Source organism: Somniosus microcephalus, chromosome 2, assembly GCF_052327205.1.
Source record: "Somniosus microcephalus isolate GS21.2 chromosome 2, FLI_Smic_1.0, whole genome shotgun sequence".
In the NCBI taxonomy this organism is placed as follows: domain Eukaryota; kingdom Metazoa; phylum Chordata; class Chondrichthyes; order Squaliformes; family Somniosidae; genus Somniosus; species Somniosus microcephalus.
In genome coordinates this window covers 237,335,053-237,352,788 of record NC_140988.1, presented here as the reverse complement: position 1 = coordinate 237,352,788, position 17,736 = coordinate 237,335,053, and positions in this window count along the sequence as shown.

Here is a 17,736-nt window from a genome sequence, read left to right as displayed (position 1 = left end):
TTGCTCTCGAAGGGGATAGCCACTAGCAGAACCACTAGCTACAACCCCCGGGGTAATGGGCAAGTGGAAAGGGAGAATGCTACTGTTTGGAAGGCTGTCACGTTAGCCTTAAAGTCAAAAGGCCTTCCGACCTCCCGCTGGCAGGAAGTCCTCCCAGACGTGCTCCACTCCATAAGGTCTCTGTTATGTACTGCCACTAACGCTACCCCTCATGAAAAGATGTTCGTTTCCCCCCGGAAATCCACCTCGGGCATATCTCTACCCACGTGGCTGACGTCTCCGGGGACAGTACTATTGCGGAAGCACGTGAGAGGCCATAAAACGGACCCTCTTGTGGAAAAGGTACAGCTCCTCCATGCAAACCCTCAGTACACCTATATCGAATACTCTGACGGGCGAGAGGACACTGTTTCCATAAAAGACCTCGCTCCCTCAGGGAGCGGAGAGAACGATGGGAGACTACCCGATGAAGACCTACACTACAAAGAGACAGGACGCCCAGAGGTATCAATACCCAACTTTAACCTGGAGGACACTGCAGATAACCTGGAAGACACTGCGGAGGCCCGGACAGCGGAGGAACCAGAATCCATTCCCCTAGAGGCACCCCAACCGGCTTTGCGCCGATCACGGAGAACTGCAAAACCTCCTGACAGACTCATTTATACCAACTTTTAAGAAACATCATCCCGATGGACTAAATCTATAGAAGGGGTGAATGTAATGAAATCTGTTTATCTTGATCCTGTATTCATTTTGCACTCATGTATATTACCCTTCCCCACTGTGTATAGTTTCACTTCCTCTTTCCCGACTAACCTGGGAGGTTCCAGGTCTTGGCTCTTGGCTCCGCCCCTGACTTCTCTTACATAAAGATCCCAGGATCTGTATGACTCATTCCTGTGAACCAGTCGGCATGTTGAGATATTAGCTCTGATCTTAGTGATTAAAAGCCAACTTGTTTAAGTCTATAACTTCTAGTTTTGTGGTTATTGAAGGCCCATCAATGCCTTAATCCTGCGTCAGTCCAGTGTGCCAGCAATCTTCCAGCCACCACATGAAACTTGAGGGTGGCTGCTCAGAGACAAGGGCTATCCACTCTGCACCTGGCTCATGACTCCAGCACTCATATAATGAGAGCCATGTTTCCACCAGGAACATCATTGACCAGACCATCGGGCTACTGAAGCAACAATTCCGCTGCCTTGACCACTCGGGAGGAGCCCTCCAGTACTCAGTGGAGCGGGTGTCCCATTTCGTGGTGGTCTGCTGCGTGCTCCACAACTTGGCCATCATGAGGGTGCAGCCCTGGCCACCAGGGATTGCGGGACCACCTCAGGAGGAGGAGGAGGAGGAGGAAGAAGAGGAAGTGGAAGAGGACGAGGAGGAAGGTAGGAGGTAGGCAACCAATCCCCCTTCTGGACGGGCTGTCCATGAACGCCTCATCAGACTTCGATTCCAATGCATGAAACCCCAGATCCCCATTGCTCACCACATCCCCATCATATCATTGCTCTGTCGTGGAATAGCACAGTTTTCTCCTGGGCACAAAACTGAAATGAGAGCCACCACAAAAGATTCCAAACAAAATTAATAAATTTATCAATAATCAATTGATACATATGATATGAACTAATCACTTTTGTGCAATCCTTCATGCCTGTCGTTCGGGTGCCCTTTTCTGATCGATGTGCTCCTACAAGGTGCTCCCCATGTGGCTGCAGCATGGCGGGTGGAAGGCTGCTGAGTTTCCATGGGGGAGACTTCAGATGGTCTTGCAGGATGACCTCGAGCAGCTCTGGACCTAGAAGGCCTTGTAGACTGCACCACCTTGGCATGGGCGGCGGCAGTCTGGGCTGGCTGGCTGACAGGCAGTGGCAAGGGCAATGGTGGAGTGGCAGTGGTGGAAGCAGGAATGCTGTTATCCCGAGAAAGGACAGCAGGGTCTTGCTCCACTGGCCCACTGCCACTCCCCGGGGCAGCACCTCAGCATTCCTAGTAATCTGTTGGAGCACAGATTTCTGGCCTGCTGTGACACCCTGCAAGCCCTGGTCGACACTGGTAAATCCAGCCACGATGGCAGCAGTTTGAGCTTGGGTGGCATCAAGCTGAGACTTCATGAGAGTGGTCTGTGCTTCCGTAGCAGCACTAAGACGTTGGGTCGCTTCCGCCTATGCTGCAATGGCAGCCGCAACATCACCCATCACACACATGTCTGGGTCGACACGGTCTCTCCTGGAGTTTTCCATCATTTCCAGCCTGGAAATCCTGGGCTCCAAATGCTGTGCAAAGCCCCGTGCAATGTTGGAGGCAGATTCCTCCATGCTCCTTGACATTGCCAAGAGGCTCTCTGGCAGGCTTGCCATTGCACCTAGCAATTCGGTGTGCATGCCCATCACGCTTCTTCTGAAGGCCACCCCATCGAGGTCCTCATCTGAATTCCGTACAGCAGAACTCGACCTCCAGGGAGCTGGCCCCCAAGTTACCCTTTCCCATTGGTCTTTCTGCAGCCCATTCAAGCCTGGTGCCTCGCCCTGTGCAGATCCCGCATCTACACTAGCCTCTAAAATACGTGCACTGCCAGTTACTGAGTTGGTGTCTGCGAGTGACAGATGTAGTGACGCTGTGTCTTCTTCTTCTCCCCCCTCGCTCTCCTGCATTGCCTCGGGGATAGGCTGTTCGGGTGCTTGTTCTTGATTAGCTGAAAGCAGAAAGGCACAAGAGTCGGGTTATGGTGAGGGGAGGGGCAGGGGAAAGCAAGATATGCAATCAGCAGCTTGAAAGCGAGACGTGATTGTGGGATGAGGGGGAAGTGGGATGTGGGAAGAAGGATTAGGAATGACATTGTTGTCCCCAAGGGCTTCAACCTTTCCGGCTGCCATGGCCTCCATGATCTGCCGCCCAATCATCCTGAGCATTCTCTCCTCCAGGTGAGTGAGGCTCTGTATTGCGGCGTGTCTGCCACTGCTCCCTCCTGTTATGCACGATCTTGGCCTGCAAGAGAAAGGGAAGTGTGTGAGTGAGTGTGGTGCAATGTGTTTGGCTGATGTGCCTGCCATAGTTGAATAGCTGTCAGTGTGTGCAAGGTGTGAGGTGTGGGTGTGAGTGTTGTAGCAGTGGTAAGGTTGTGAGGGTGAATTGAAGCTATGATTGTGAGGTGTGAGTGGTGATAGGTAGAGATTGTTGGTAGGTGTGTGATCGAGTGTGGTGCATTGAGCAGTGCGTGAGGCTTGTGGTACCATGGGATACGGCTTTTGCTGCAGCCTTCACTCACCTTGACCTGCCGTGTGAGGTCATTAAACTTCTCTCGGCACTTGATCGCCGACCTGGGGACCACAGTGCTGGCCGTCACATAGGCGGCTATCTCCTGCCAGAGCCTTTGAGATGTATGGGGTGATGGCTTCCTGCCAGTCTGCGGGAAGAGGACAACCCGCCTCCTCTTCATGGCCATGGCCAGTGCCTCCAGAGCTGCATCTGAGAATCTATGGGCTCTCCCTGTGCTGAGGCTCAGCCATGTGCTTCCACTGCTGTCTTCTTCCAGGTGAAGTTGTAACTGGACTGACAATGAGGTACTGCAGCATTAATGCACCTCCCCTTTAAGTACTGAATAAAGCCTGTGCCAAACATGACTGGGAATTAGACTGGAACCGATATTGGCCCACCTGTTGAGCGTTAAGCCAATGAGCAGCGGTCTTAGTGCTGAGATCAAGACAGTACTCACGTTGCTGATGACTGAGCACAAATTTTGTGTGCTGCCTGGACTATTTTGACCTGGCGCAGTTTAATATTGTTGGGCCTTAACAGTACCCATATTGTGGCCATATCCAATTTCTAGGCCAGGATGTCTCTCCTTCTCCTCATGTCTTGCACCTCCAGTGCATTGTCAGAAAACCTTGGTGCTCGCTCTCTCGCATGTTTAGCCATTTCTCAAAGTATCACAGCCCAGATACACTTTTCAAAAACTCCAGCCACTTCTTGCAGCCACAATGCACCTCCCCTTTAAGAGGTGCAGGCTGCCTTTAAGTAGCGCTAGCCACTCACGATATCAGGCCCCATGCTGATGCGTGCAGCCAATGAACAGTGCAGGTAGAACTGGCTGCATGTAGCAATCATTTAAAACAGCAGGCAGCGTGTTGTGTCTCAAGGGGTTTTATACCCTTACCTATATAACAATTAAGAAGGACTCCGGGGTGGCGAGTTTAGTTAACGGCCATTTTATTTACAATGTGCTTCTTCACTCAATGCACTACATTTCCCATAGTGCATTGCAAATCACCATTACGGTATCCCATGTGGGACAATTCTAATACACATTCAAAATACACAACATATTCCCTCCCCCTTAAAATAGAATGTCCACAAAACAGAATAACTGAAAATGACTATAACTTTGGAAGAGAGGGTAGACTGCCTCTACATTCCGCTAGCCCTGGGGATTATTCTGCCCCATGCACACAGGTTAGCACTAACTGTAACTAAAGTGCTCTGGAGGCTGCCTTTCTCTTTGGGGGTAACGCCTAGTCTCAGGAGCAGGCTCTGGCTGGCTCTCCCATGACCCTGCAGGCGTGGCTTCCTCCCTCGATGGCACAAGAGTGGATGGTGCCACCGTCTCAGGGTCGGACGACCAGTCCCTGCTGGAGCCCCCAGCAGGTCCTTGATCCTTTGTTTCTTGGGTTACCTGTGGCGACTGTCTTGGCAGTAACTGGTCTACATGCCATCTCCATGTTCGGTCGTCTCCGGTGCGGACTCGGTATGAAACTGGGCCCGTCTTTTGAATGACCGTAGCCGGGACCCACCGCTCCGGGGTGGTGTAGTTACGTGCGAGGACTTTGCCCCCCACCACAAAGTGTCGTTCTTTGGACCTCTGAGCTCGTCTGCTGACTTGATCCTGCTGATTGACGTGCACCACTGCTTCTGTGGACGTTGGCATCAGCAGGTCAAGGCGTGTCTGTAGCTGCCTTCCCATGAGTAGGTAAGCAGGAGATGCTCCAGCCATAGCATGAGGCGTGTTTCGGCATTTCAGCAAGAAAGCATTCAGGCGCTGCTTTAGAGGAGCATCACTTCTTGCCGCTTTCAACGCGCGTTTCAGCGTTCTGACAAATCTATCCACCAATCCATTCGTGGATGGATGATAAGGCATGGAGAACGTGTGCTGAATTCCATTGCTCTTGAGGAACTCCTCCATCTCCTGGGATGTGAACTGTGTTCCATTGTCGGTTACGATCTGCTCCGGCAGACCAAATCGCCCGAACATCTCTCTGAGTCTCGATGGTTTTCCCCGTAGTGGTAGTGGACATTACTGCAACCTCCGGCCATTTGGAATGGGAGTCCACCGCGACCAGGAACATCGCTCCTTCCACTGGTCCCGCGAAGTCCAGATGGATCCGTTGCCACGGTGTCGCCGGCCATTCCCATGGATGCAGTGGCGCTACTCTTGGCGTATCCCTGGTTGTCTCGCATGATGGGCATGATTTTGCTTCAACTTCAATTTCATGATCCAGACTGGGCCACCAGAAGTAGCTTCGTGCCAGCTCCTTCATCCGGACAATACCACAATATCCTGAGTGCAGCTCGTTGAGGACATGTTTTCGCAGCTTTGGTGGTATGATCACTCGCATGCCCCAAAGGAGGCATCCTGACGTGACAGACAACTCCTTCCCTCTTGACAGGTAAGGTAGGAGCTCAGGTGGTGCGTCTGACACCCGTGATCCGTCTCCTCGCATCACCCGATCCAGCACCTTGGATAGCGTAGGGTCCACTCTGGTCTCTTACTTGACCTGCCGGGCTGTGACAGGGGCATTGCTCACCATGTCAAAGTAGAAAATCTTCTGCTCACAGCCTTCAGAGGGTACAGGCAGCGGAAGTCTTGACAATCTGTCCGCATTGCCATGTGCTGCTGACCTCCGGTATTTGATGTTGTAATTGTGAGCGCTTAACATCAGCGCCCAGCGCTGCATCCTGCACGCTGCCAGGGAGGGTATTCCTGTGTGTGGACCAAAGATCGATGTCAGAGGACGATGATCCGTCAGCAAGGTGAATTTCCTTCCGAACAAGTAGTGATGGAACTTTTTGATTCCAAAGATGATGCCCAAAGCCTCTTTTTCGATCTGCGGGTATTTCACCTCCGCCTTGCTCAGGGACCTTGACGCGAATGCAATCGGCTTCTCTTCGCCTGAGGGAAAGATGTGGGACACGACCGCGCCGACGCCATAAGGCGACGCGTCACAGGCCAGCTGAATCTGCAACGACGGGTCAAAGTGCGTCAACACTCTGGGGTCAGTCAAAGCTGCTTTGGCTTTCTTGAATGCAGCTTCGCACTCCTTCGTCCACGCCCAGGCCTTGCCCTGACACAGCAACTCATGTAATGGCTTCAACAGTGATGCCAGCTGTGGAATAAACTTTCCGTAATAGTTCAAGAGACCTAAGAATGACCGCAGCTGGCCGACATTTGTAGGTGCAGGAGCGTCAGCAATGGCTTTCACTTTCGACGGTGCTGTGTGTAGGCCGTCCGCGTCGATGACATGGCCTAGGTACTCCACTGATGGCTTGAAAAATTCGCATTTGTCCTTGCGAACGCGTAAGCCATATTCTTCAAGTCTTCCCAGTGTCTTCGTCAGGTTCTGCAGATGCTCATTGTCGTCCTTTCCTGTGACAAGGATATCGTCGAGATAACATTGTACCCCGGGAATGCCGCTTAAGATCTGGTCCATAACCCGCTGAAACAATGCTGGTGCTGACGTTATACCAAAGGGTAGGTGGCAGTACCTGTAGAGGCCCTTGTGGGTGGTGATGGTGAGGTACTTCTGTGAGTCCTCTTCTACATGCATCTACAAGTAGGCTTGGCATAGATCAATCTTGCTAAACTTCTGACCACCTGCTAGACCCACGAAAAGATCTTCAATGATGGGGAGGGGGTACTGTTCAGCTGAGAGCACAGGATTCACTGTTACTTTGAAATCTCCACATAAGCAAACCGCGCCGTCACTCTTCATCACTGGTACCACGGGTGTGGCCCACTCACTGTGCGAAACCGGCACCAGGACCCCTATCTTGACCAGACGCTCCAGGTCAGCCTCCACCTTTGGTCTGAGGGCGCAGGGAACGTTCCTGGCCTTCAGGAATCGTGGCTGACTGTCAGGCTTCACCTTGAGTTTGACCGTAATCCCCTTCATACTCCCCAATTCTCCGTCAAAGGCAGCCGCATGCTTTGTCAACACTGCCGCTAGCCCCACCTCTTCGACTGACACCGCATTCACTTTTTCCCAATCCAGATGAATTTTCTCCAACCATGGCCTGCCCATCAGGGATGGATAGTCACCCATGACCACATAAACTGGCAGCATCACGGTTTGTCCATTAAGCTCCACCTTGACCTCCGTCTTACCCAGCATTGGGACTGTTTCCCCAGTGTAGGTCTTTAAGATGAGCTTGGCCGGTGTCAGTGATAGGTGGTTCAGTTTTTCTTTGAATAGCTTCTCTGAGATCAAGGAGACAGCGGCCCCCGTATCCAGCTCCATTTTGACCAGTATTCCCTCTAGTAGTGGAGTGACTCCATAGCCTGATGAGCCTCCATTCACCTTTAACACATGGAGATTCCGCTCCCCATCAGAGTCTGTGTCACTGTCTTCCTGTTCTTGTTTCACCATGTGTAGGTTTTTCTTTTTAGAACGCCAGTTGGATGTGTTTCCTTGTTTGTTTTTGTGTGTCTCTGTGTAGGATTGTTTGCTTTGCCCTTTACACACATGTTCAATGTGTCCTTTCTTTTCACATTTCCGACAGGTCAGGTCTTTACACCAGTAGTCAGATGGCTGATGACCTGACCTTTCACATCTGTAACACTCTCTGGCGCCCTTGCATGCTTATCCGGTGTAGCTGCTACCCTGTGCACTCTTGTTGCAGCCCCCAACAGCTGTGCATCTTTAGCTGCTAACTCCATAGACACAGCAAGCTCCACTGCTGGTTTAAGCGTCAGTTTGTCAGTCGTGAGCAAGCGCTTCTGTGTTGCTTCGCATCTTAATCCACACACAAACCTATCACGGACAGTGTCATTTAGAGTTTCACCAAACTCACAATGCTCAGTTAGCTTCTTTAGCACTGCAACATATTCGGCTATGGACTCACCCTCCCCTTGGTTTCGTTTGTGAAACCTGAACCTCTCGGCAATCAGCAGCGGCTTGGGAAATGTGTTTCCAAAACTTCCACAATCTGATCATATGTCTTAGCGCTGGGCTTATCCGGGTGCATCAAACTCCGTAACAAGCCAAATGTTTTTGCTCCGATCACACTGAGGAACGTCGCCACTTTCACATCATCTTTAATGCCATTTGCAGTCACGAAAAATCCGAAACGCTCTGTATAAGCACTCCATTGCTCCGCCGTTTCATCAAATGGTCCAAACGCTCCGGTTAGCATAGCCATTCAAAAAAATTTTTTTTTCTTTACAGTCCTTTTCCTCCACTTTTTTTTTAATTTTTACAGTCCTTTTCCTCCACTTCGTTTCACTGTATTGCTACTCTCCCCCTTCTTATCTGTGTAACACACGAACTGCCACCTTTACGAGGCGATTGCCTCAGCACTAAACTGCGGGCGCGCCATTAAGAAAAGACAAGAACTTCTTACTTTAAACATCGCCGATTCCAGTGCAAAGTGATGCGCAAGTCCGCCATCCTCGTCGCCAGTTTTGTTGTGTCTCAAGGGGTTTTATACCCTTACCTATATAACAATTAAGAAGGACTCCGGGGTGGAGAGTTTAGTTAACAGCCATTTTATTTACAATGTGCTTCTTCACTCAATGCACTACATTTCCCATAGTGCATTGCAAATCACCATTACAGTATCCCATGTGGGACAATTCTAATACACATTCAAAATACACAACACAGTGCCATTTAACATGCTGCCTGCATCGTAATGAACTTGCACGGGCTAATCGCGTACTGCGATCCCGACGGCTGTTTTCAGGGTTATCAAATTAAACTCCCATGCTCAAGATAGAAAAATGGGCATTGAAGTGTCCAATATGGCATGCAGTGTGCATGCACTCTTTCCATGCCGGGAGAGCGCAGCATGCCAAATTGGTAAGGTTACCCTGGAGTTATCCAGGGTGCATGCCTGAAATCTGTGCTGGGCCTATTTCTTATGGAGGAAGAGGAAGAAGATAGTGAAGATAAAGAGACACCATCACTCAATCATACACTCACTGCCAGCAGCTCAGAGACTTGACACCGCACGTATTTTAGAGACACTGCAGGGCTCCTCCCGAACAGTCCAGGCAGTGGAACTGTTGCTTGAGGATGCTGATGGTGCTCCTTGTGGTAGCACAGCTCTCATTGTAGGCCTGCTGTGCACGTGTGCATGGGTTCCAGACCGGAGTCATGAGCCATGTCAAGAGTGGATAACCCTTGTCCCCCAGTAGTCAGCCTTTGACTTGCCGTGCTGGGTCAAATACTGGTAGCACAGAGGACTGCCGCAGAATTAAGGAATCGTGCCTGGTGCCAGGATAACGGGCATTCACTTGCATGATGCACTGCCTGTGGCCGCACACCAGCTGTGTGGAATCCCTTTTGGTTCATGAAAGTGGCTGAGTTCACATGAGGCGCTGCAAGGCAATATATGTGAAGTCAATGGAATCCTGCACCATAGAGAAGCCTGCAATCCGTGAAAACCCATGTCCTCACTCTGCCTCTTTTACTGTGGTAAGAGGGAATGAGATTAAACTGTTTCTCTGTGTATAGAAAGCCTCAGTGACATCCCTAATGCAGCAGTGCACTGCAAACTGCGAGATGTTGCTTATATCTCCAGCAGCAGCCTGGAAGGAGCCAGTTGCATAAAAGTTAAGAGCCATAGTCACCTTGACAGCTGCAGGCAATGCTGACCATGCCCTGCTTTGAGGTTGTAGTTGTGGCTGCAGCAGTGGCAGATTTCAGTCACGATCTCTTTTGTGAAACGAAGACGTCTCATGCATTGGTCCTCACTGAAGTTGATGTAAGAGAATTGCCCACTAAAGACACTCGGCAGATATGGCCTCCTGCTGAGAGCCCTTCTCCCCCTCCTCATCCTCCCCCATCTAGCAGCTTCTTCTAGCTCTGCGTGGCCTCTCTTCATTCTCCCAGTCATGCTCAATTCCCAGAGGAAGCCCTACCAGGCCACCCATGTCTGGAGGCAACTTGTTTCAACACAAGCTTTTAAATGAACAAAAAAGTACTTCAGCACCAGACTATTCATACTTTAGCCAAGTATAGGAAAGCTCCAAAAACATGTGCAATTGCACCTGCAGCCAGAAGAAATAATCCAGCTTCTAACTTGTAATTACTTCATCATCCCTTTAAAAAGCACTGGTCGGGGGGGTTCTTCATTCTGTTTATCGTCATGTTCAACTGTATGAGGTTAAGACAGGGCGTTGCCTGGAGTGTGCAGTTGGAAATGGCAGCACTGGCGTCAAATCAGCATTGCACACTGATTCGCATCATCATCATCTTGCTGCTCTGCATGCTGCCAGCGGGCATTAGGTGCGCGTGCGCAACCCCTTTACCAAGATCGTGTCCTGTGCACTTCCTGTTGGAAGTGTGCACACGCATCTCTGACTCCATTTTCGAACATTAGGTGGCCACGTAGCTCCTAAACAACAAGCTCTACACAGCCCAATTTAGCCCCAATACATTTTAAAGTAGATAAATATAGGTAATGAATGCTGAAGCAGGAAATATTAATTGCAGGTACACTGTTCCCATCACTTCAGATCTGTGGCCCCTTCATACTACAAAAACGTGGGAGTGCGTGAATGATAGATAAAATGCTACTTTTGTTTCCTTACTCCTTTTATCTATCAATAGCTCTAACTCCAATTAAATTACAGACTGAACTTTTGCTGGGCCTTTGATTTTAAGTTCCACAATGAAACTGCCTACATTTCCACTGATAACAGTAACATTTCTACAGGGTCACAGGACCAGATGTATTTGCAGGTAAGACTGCACACAATGTAACCCATGAAGATGGAAAAGGTAAAGGACTCGGTGATGATTAATGAATAGCCATGAGCAGCATCAAGTCATTGAAACTATTATCAACAAAGCAAATTAAGTATTAAGATGGATATAAAGGATGTTTGATTATAAGTGGAAACAGATTGGGGCTAAAGGTCCTCAGCTGCACTCTGCCAGTCGAAATGCAGGGCACCAGTTACCTCTGCTTCTGACCTTGCGCTCAGAAATGAGTATACTTCTACCCCCAGTGTGTCCAAATAACTCCCGCTGAATGTGGCCTACGCCAAGTGCCAGGAAATCAAATCAGGCCCATCTAGTAAATTGAGTTTGACACTGCTGCTCAAGAGCTTATACGTATTGCTACATTTAGAATACTGGGCACAAGCTTGGGGACCTTATCTTGGAAAGGATTTTGTTGCATTAGAGAGAGTTCAAAGAAGATCAACAAAAATAATTACAGGAGTGAAAACAGAACTAAGCTTATTTTCAATGGCGTAAAGAAGACTGAAAGCAGACATAAGAACATAAAAATGAACAATAAATGCCATTTACCTGAGCGAACAAACTCTTCTCATTGACTATCTACCCTGTCATGGACCCTGCTCCACCTGTTTAAGCTCCAGAAGGAAAGTTCTGTAAAAATACTCCCTAGTCCTTAAAGGTAATCAAGCAGAACTCTAGAATGGTCGTCTGTATTCATGTCCCCACTCATCAATCCTAGCCATTTTCTTCTCCAGAAACATTCACCCACCTTTTTTATTGTGAGCTTGGTGTTTGACATGCATGGAAACCCAATACCATATTCAAGAATCTCCAAATTAATATACTGAGTAATCTACAACCGCCTATAGGATTTCTATTTACCTAATAGGGAGTGCACACTCTCCGCCCACAGAGACACATCCAACTGTCCAAATGCCTGCGCCCGGAAAGAGGGAGCACAGCGAGAGCGAGCAGTTAAAAGGAGCAGTCCCGAGCAGCAGCAACTCAACAGGGCTGATTGGTGAGTGTATTTTGTTTTAAAGTTTCTAAGTTTATTTCTGCTAAGTTAGTTAATAGCCTATTAAATAGAAGGAAAGAGCTGATTGGTGAGTAGCTGGGGAGTGTTTTTGTTAAGTTTTAAGTTTATTTCTGCTGGGTTAGTTCTTAGTCTATTAAATAGAGGCATGGCAGGGCAGCTCAGTCCTGTGAAGTGCACATCCTGTGCCATGTGGGACGTCCTGGATGCTTCGCGTAGCCTGGATGACCACATGTGCAGGAAGCAAGAAGTGTCACCATCTACAGCGGCTGGAGTCACTGCGGTGCATCCGCAAGGCTGAGAGTTATGTGGCTAGCACGTTTCAGGAGATGGTCACCCCGCAGCTTAAGAGTACGCAGGCAGAGAGGGAATGGGTGACCACCAGACAGAAGAGGAGGACCAGGCAGGTATGCAGGAGTCCCCGGAGTGCATCACGCTCTCCAACCAGTATTCTGTTCTGAGGGCAATGGTTCCTCTGGGGAGTGCAGCCAGAGTCAAGTCCATGGCACCATGGGTGGCTCAGTTGCACAGGGCGGGAGGAAAAAGAGTGGAAGAGCAATAGTGGTAGGGGATTCAAAAGTTAGGGGAGCAGACAGGCGTTTCTGCGGCCATAGTCGTGACTCCATAGAAACATAGAAGATAGGAGCAGGAGTAGGCCATTCGGCCCCTCGAGCCTGCTCCGCCATTCAATGCGATCATGGCTGATCATCCAAATTCAGTACCCTGTCCTTGCTTTCTCCCCATATCCCTTGATCCCTTTAGCCTTAAGAAATATATCTAACTCCTTCTTGAATATATTTAATGAATTGGCCTCAACTACCTTCTGTGGTAGAGAATTCCACAGGTTCACCACTCTCTGGGTGAAAAAATTCCTCCTCATCTCAGTCCTAAATGGCTTACCCCTTATCCTTAGACTGTGACTCCTGGTTCTGGACTCCTCCGCCATTGGGAACAGCCTTCCTGCATCTAGTCTATCTAGTCCTGTTAGAATTTTATAAGTTTCAATGAGACCCCCTCTCATTCTTCTAAACTCTAGCGAGTACAAGCCCAATCGACCCAATCTCTCCTCATACGTCATTCCTGCCATCCCAGGTATCAGCCTGGTGAATCTTTGCTGCAGTCTCTCCATGCCAAGAACATCCTTCCTCAGATAAGGAGACCAAAACTGCACACAATACTCAAGGTGTGGTCTCACCAAGGCCCTGTACAACTGTACAAGCCCACCCAGCTTTGTGTCATCTGCAAATTTGGAGATATTACATCTAGTTCCCTTGTCTAGATCATTAATATATATTGTGAATAACTGGGGTCCTAGCACTGATCCCTGAGGTACCCCACTAGTTACTGCCTGCCACTCGGAAAAAGACCCGTTTATTCCAACTCTTTGCTTCCTATCTGCCAATCAGTTTTCTATCCAAGTCAGTACCTTACCCCCAATCCCAAGTGCTTTAACTTTGCACGCTAGTCTCTTATGCGGGACCTTATCGAAAGCCTTCTGAAAGTCCAAATACGCCACACCCAATGGTTCTCCCTTATCTATTCTACCAGTTACATCCTCAAAAAATTCCAGTAGATTAGTCAAGCATGATTTACCTTTTGTAAATCCATGTTGACTTTGTCCGATCCTGTCACTGTTTTCCAAGTGCTCTGCTATTACATCTTTTATAATGGACTCTAGTATTTTCCACTCTACCGATGTCAGGCTTACCGGTCTATAATTCCTCATTTTCTCTCTACCACCTTTTTAAAATAGTGGGGTTACATTAGCTACCCTCCAATCCATGGGAACTTTTCCAGAGTCTATAGAATTTTGGAAGATGACCAGCAATGCATCTACTATTTCTAGGGCCACTTCCTTAAGTACCCTAGGATGTAGATTATCAGGCCCTGGGGATTTATCGGCCTTCAATCCCGTCAATTTCCCTAACACCATTTCCCTACCAATACTGATTTCATTCAGTTCCTTCCTCTCATTAGACCCTATGTTCCCCGACATCTCTGGGGAACAGACGGGCGTTTCTGCGGCCGTAGTCATGACTCCAGGATGGTATGTTGCCTCCCTGTTGCCAGGGTCAAGGATATCACTGAGCGGCTGCAGGACACTCTGAGGGGGGAGTGTGAACAGCCTCCTTTGCATTAATGAAAACAAATCCAGCTTCTCCAACATTGAGTGTGTCTACTTCCACCACTTCCATCGGCAGCGAATTCCAGGTCATCATCACTCACTGCATAAAAAAGTATTTCCTCACGCCCCCCCGTATCTCTTGCCCAAAACCTTAAATCTGTGTCCCCTAGTCCTTGTACCATCAACTAGTGGGAACAGCCTTTCCCCGTCTAGCCTATCCAAACCCGTCATAATCTTGTACGCCGCTATCAAATCACCCCTCAACCTCCTTTGCTCTAATGAAAACAAATCCAACTTGTCCAACCTGTCCTTGTAGCTAAGATCCCCCATCTCCGGAACCATTCTGGTAAATCTCCTCTGCACCCTCTCAAGGGCCTTCACATCCTTCCTAAAGTGTGGTGACCAGAACTGAACACAATACTCCAGTTGTGGCCTAACCAGCGTTTTATAAAGGTTCAGCATAACTTCACTACTTTTGTACTCAATACCTCTATTTATGAAGCCCAAGATCCCATATGCTTTGCTAACCACATTCACAATATGTCCTGCCACCTCCAGGGACCTATGCACATTAACTCCCAGGTCCCTCTGTCCCTGCACGCTCTTTAAAACTGTGCCATTAAGTGTATATTGCCTCTCCCTGTTCCTTCTGCATCACCTCACACTTCTTGGTAATAAATTCCATCTGCCACTTGTCTGCCCATTCTGCTAGCATTTCGATGTCCTGTTGCAGTCGATTGATATCATCCTCACTGTTTGCCACACCCCCAAGTTTGGTGTCATCGGCAAATTTAGAATTTCTACTCTATTACAATATCCAATGTCATTTATATATATCAAAAAAAGCAGTGGCCCCAGCATTGACCCTTGGGGAACACCACTGTCTACCACTCCAGTCAGAAAAACAGTCATTTACCACAGCTCGCTGTTTTCTGTCCTTAAGCCAATTCCTTATCCAAGCTGCCACTGACCCACCTATTCCATGAGCCTCAATTTTGTTAACCAGCCTTCTATGTGATACTTTGTCAAATGCCTTCCGAAAATCCATGTAGACAATATCCATTGCATTCCCTTCATCAATCCTCTCTGTTACTTCATCAAAAACTTCAATTAGATTAGTCAAACACACTCTGCTTTTTACAAATCCGTGTTGGCTCTCCTTAATTAGCTTAAACCTCTCCAAATGTCCATTAATTTTTTCCTTGATTATTTTTTCTAAAACTTTACCCACCGCTGATGTTAAACTGTAGTTACTAGGATTGTCCTTACACGCTTTCTTGAACAATGGTGTCATAGTTACCACTTTCCAATCCTCAGGCACCTCCCCCGCATCTAGGGAAGATTGGAAAATTATGGCAAGCCCTTCTGCTATCTCCTCCCCCAATTCCCTTAGCAACCTGGGATGCAAGCCATCTGGACCAGGTGACTTATCCACTCTAAGCATACCCAACCTTTCTAGTACAACCTGTCTATCAATTTTCACCTCTTCCATTGCTTCTACCTTTTCCACTTCTACTGATATTTTGTCAGCATCCACCTCCTGAGTAAACACCGATACAAAGTACTCATTGAGTATTCTAGCCTTGCCCTGTGCTTCTAAGCATATATCACCTTCTTTGTCCCTAATAGGCCCCACCCCACCTCTTACTACTGTTTACATGCCAGTAGAAGATTTTTGGGTTCCCTTTTATGTTAACCACCATTCTACTCTCATATTCTCTCTTTGCCAATCTTATTTTCACCTTCACTTCCCCTCTCAACTTATTGTATTTGGTCTGGTTCTCCCTTGAAGAATTCACCTGACATTCATCATACACCCTCTTTTTTTGTTTCATCATCTCAATCTCCCTCGTCATCCAAGGAGCTCTTGCTTTGGTTCCCTTACCCTTCTCTCTTGTTGGAATGTAACTAGCCTGTATGTGGAACATCTCCTCCTTAAAGATCACCCATTGTTCTGTTACAGTTTTTCCTGTCAGTCTTTGGTTCCATTTTACCCTGGCTAAATTCTTTCACATCTCATTGAAGTTAGCCATATTCTAGTTTAGAAGTTCCACTCTAGGGGGGTGATTTTCTGAATGGGAAGCTTTTGGAGGTGGGACGCCCACTTGTTGGGTTGCAGTCCCACCTCTATCAGCTTCCAGCCAACCAGCGGGATTTTCCCCTGATTGACCTTGTTAAGCCCGCCCAATTAGGGTGAAGGCAGTTGCAGAGCATGTCAACGTATGACGTGTCATCTGTTAAGAATTTTTGAAAGAAGAAATGTCATCATTTCACAGCACTGTGAAGCGGTCAAACAGTGACATTTTGTGTAGTTTGATGAGTCCTTGGGAAGGAATTTAACCCAGGAGTCGGGTTGGAGTTGGGACTACAACTTTCGGGGGTGTAATCCCACCTCCATCGAGATGCGGCCAATCTATGCGGTTATAACTTGATTGACCTTATTGAGCCTGCCCAGTGGGCTCAGCAGGCCAATTAAGGGCCACCCGGCAACAGGTGACATCACAGACTGAAATTTCTTCTGTCAAGAGGTTCGGACAGATGAAATATCAGTGTTTCACAGCTGTTTGAAGCTGTCAAACACTGACAGTCTTACTTCTAACCTGAGTCCTTCTCCACAGACTCAGTTAGAAATCTCTCCTGCACAGAAAGCTGCAGGCTGTCAATTTTGACAGTTCGCAGCCATTCTGCTTTCTGTGCTGGTGAGATGAGGGACTCCCGGGACCTAAAGGAAGGAAGGCTGAAAAGGTAAGAAAAAGTAATTTACACTTCTTTAATCACTTTAGACACACCAGACACACTTACCTTTGCACTCATGCACACATCACTCACCTGAACACCGACATCTTGACCCCTACCAAGTCTTTCAACCCGACAGTATTCGACTAAAAACAAGGGCATATAAGGTAGCCAAATCTAGTGGGAGGATAGAGGATTGGGAAAACTTTAAAAGACAGCAAAAAATAACAAAAAGATTGATTAAGAAAGGGAAGATAGATTATGAAAGTAAATTAGCAAAAAATATAAAAACAGATAGTAAGAGTTTTTATAGTTATATAAAAAGAAAAAGGGTGGCTAAAGTAAATGTTGGTCCCTTAGAGGATGAGACCGGGAAATTAATGGTGGGAAATATGGAGATGGCAAAAACACTGAATGAATATTTTGTATCAGTCTTTACAGTAGAAGACACTAAGAATATCCCAACACTGGACAAACAGGGGGCTATAGGGGGGGAGGAGCTAAACACGATCAAAATCACTAAGGAAGTGGTACTCGGTACAATAATGGGACTCAAGGCGGATAAATCACCTGGAACTGATGGCTTACATCCTAGGGTCTTGAGGGAAGTGACGGTAGGGATTGTGGATGCATTGGTAATAATTTTCCAAAACTCCCTGGACTCAGCAAAGGTCCCGGCAGACTGGAAAACTGCTAATGTAACGCCCTTATTTAAAAAGGGCAGTAGACAGAAGGCTGGAAACTATAGACCGGTTAGCCTAACATCTGTGGTAGGTAAAATATTGGAGTCCATTATTAAGGAGACAGTAACAGGACATTTGGATAATCATAATTTAATAGGACAAAGTCAGCATGGTTTTATGAAGGGGAAG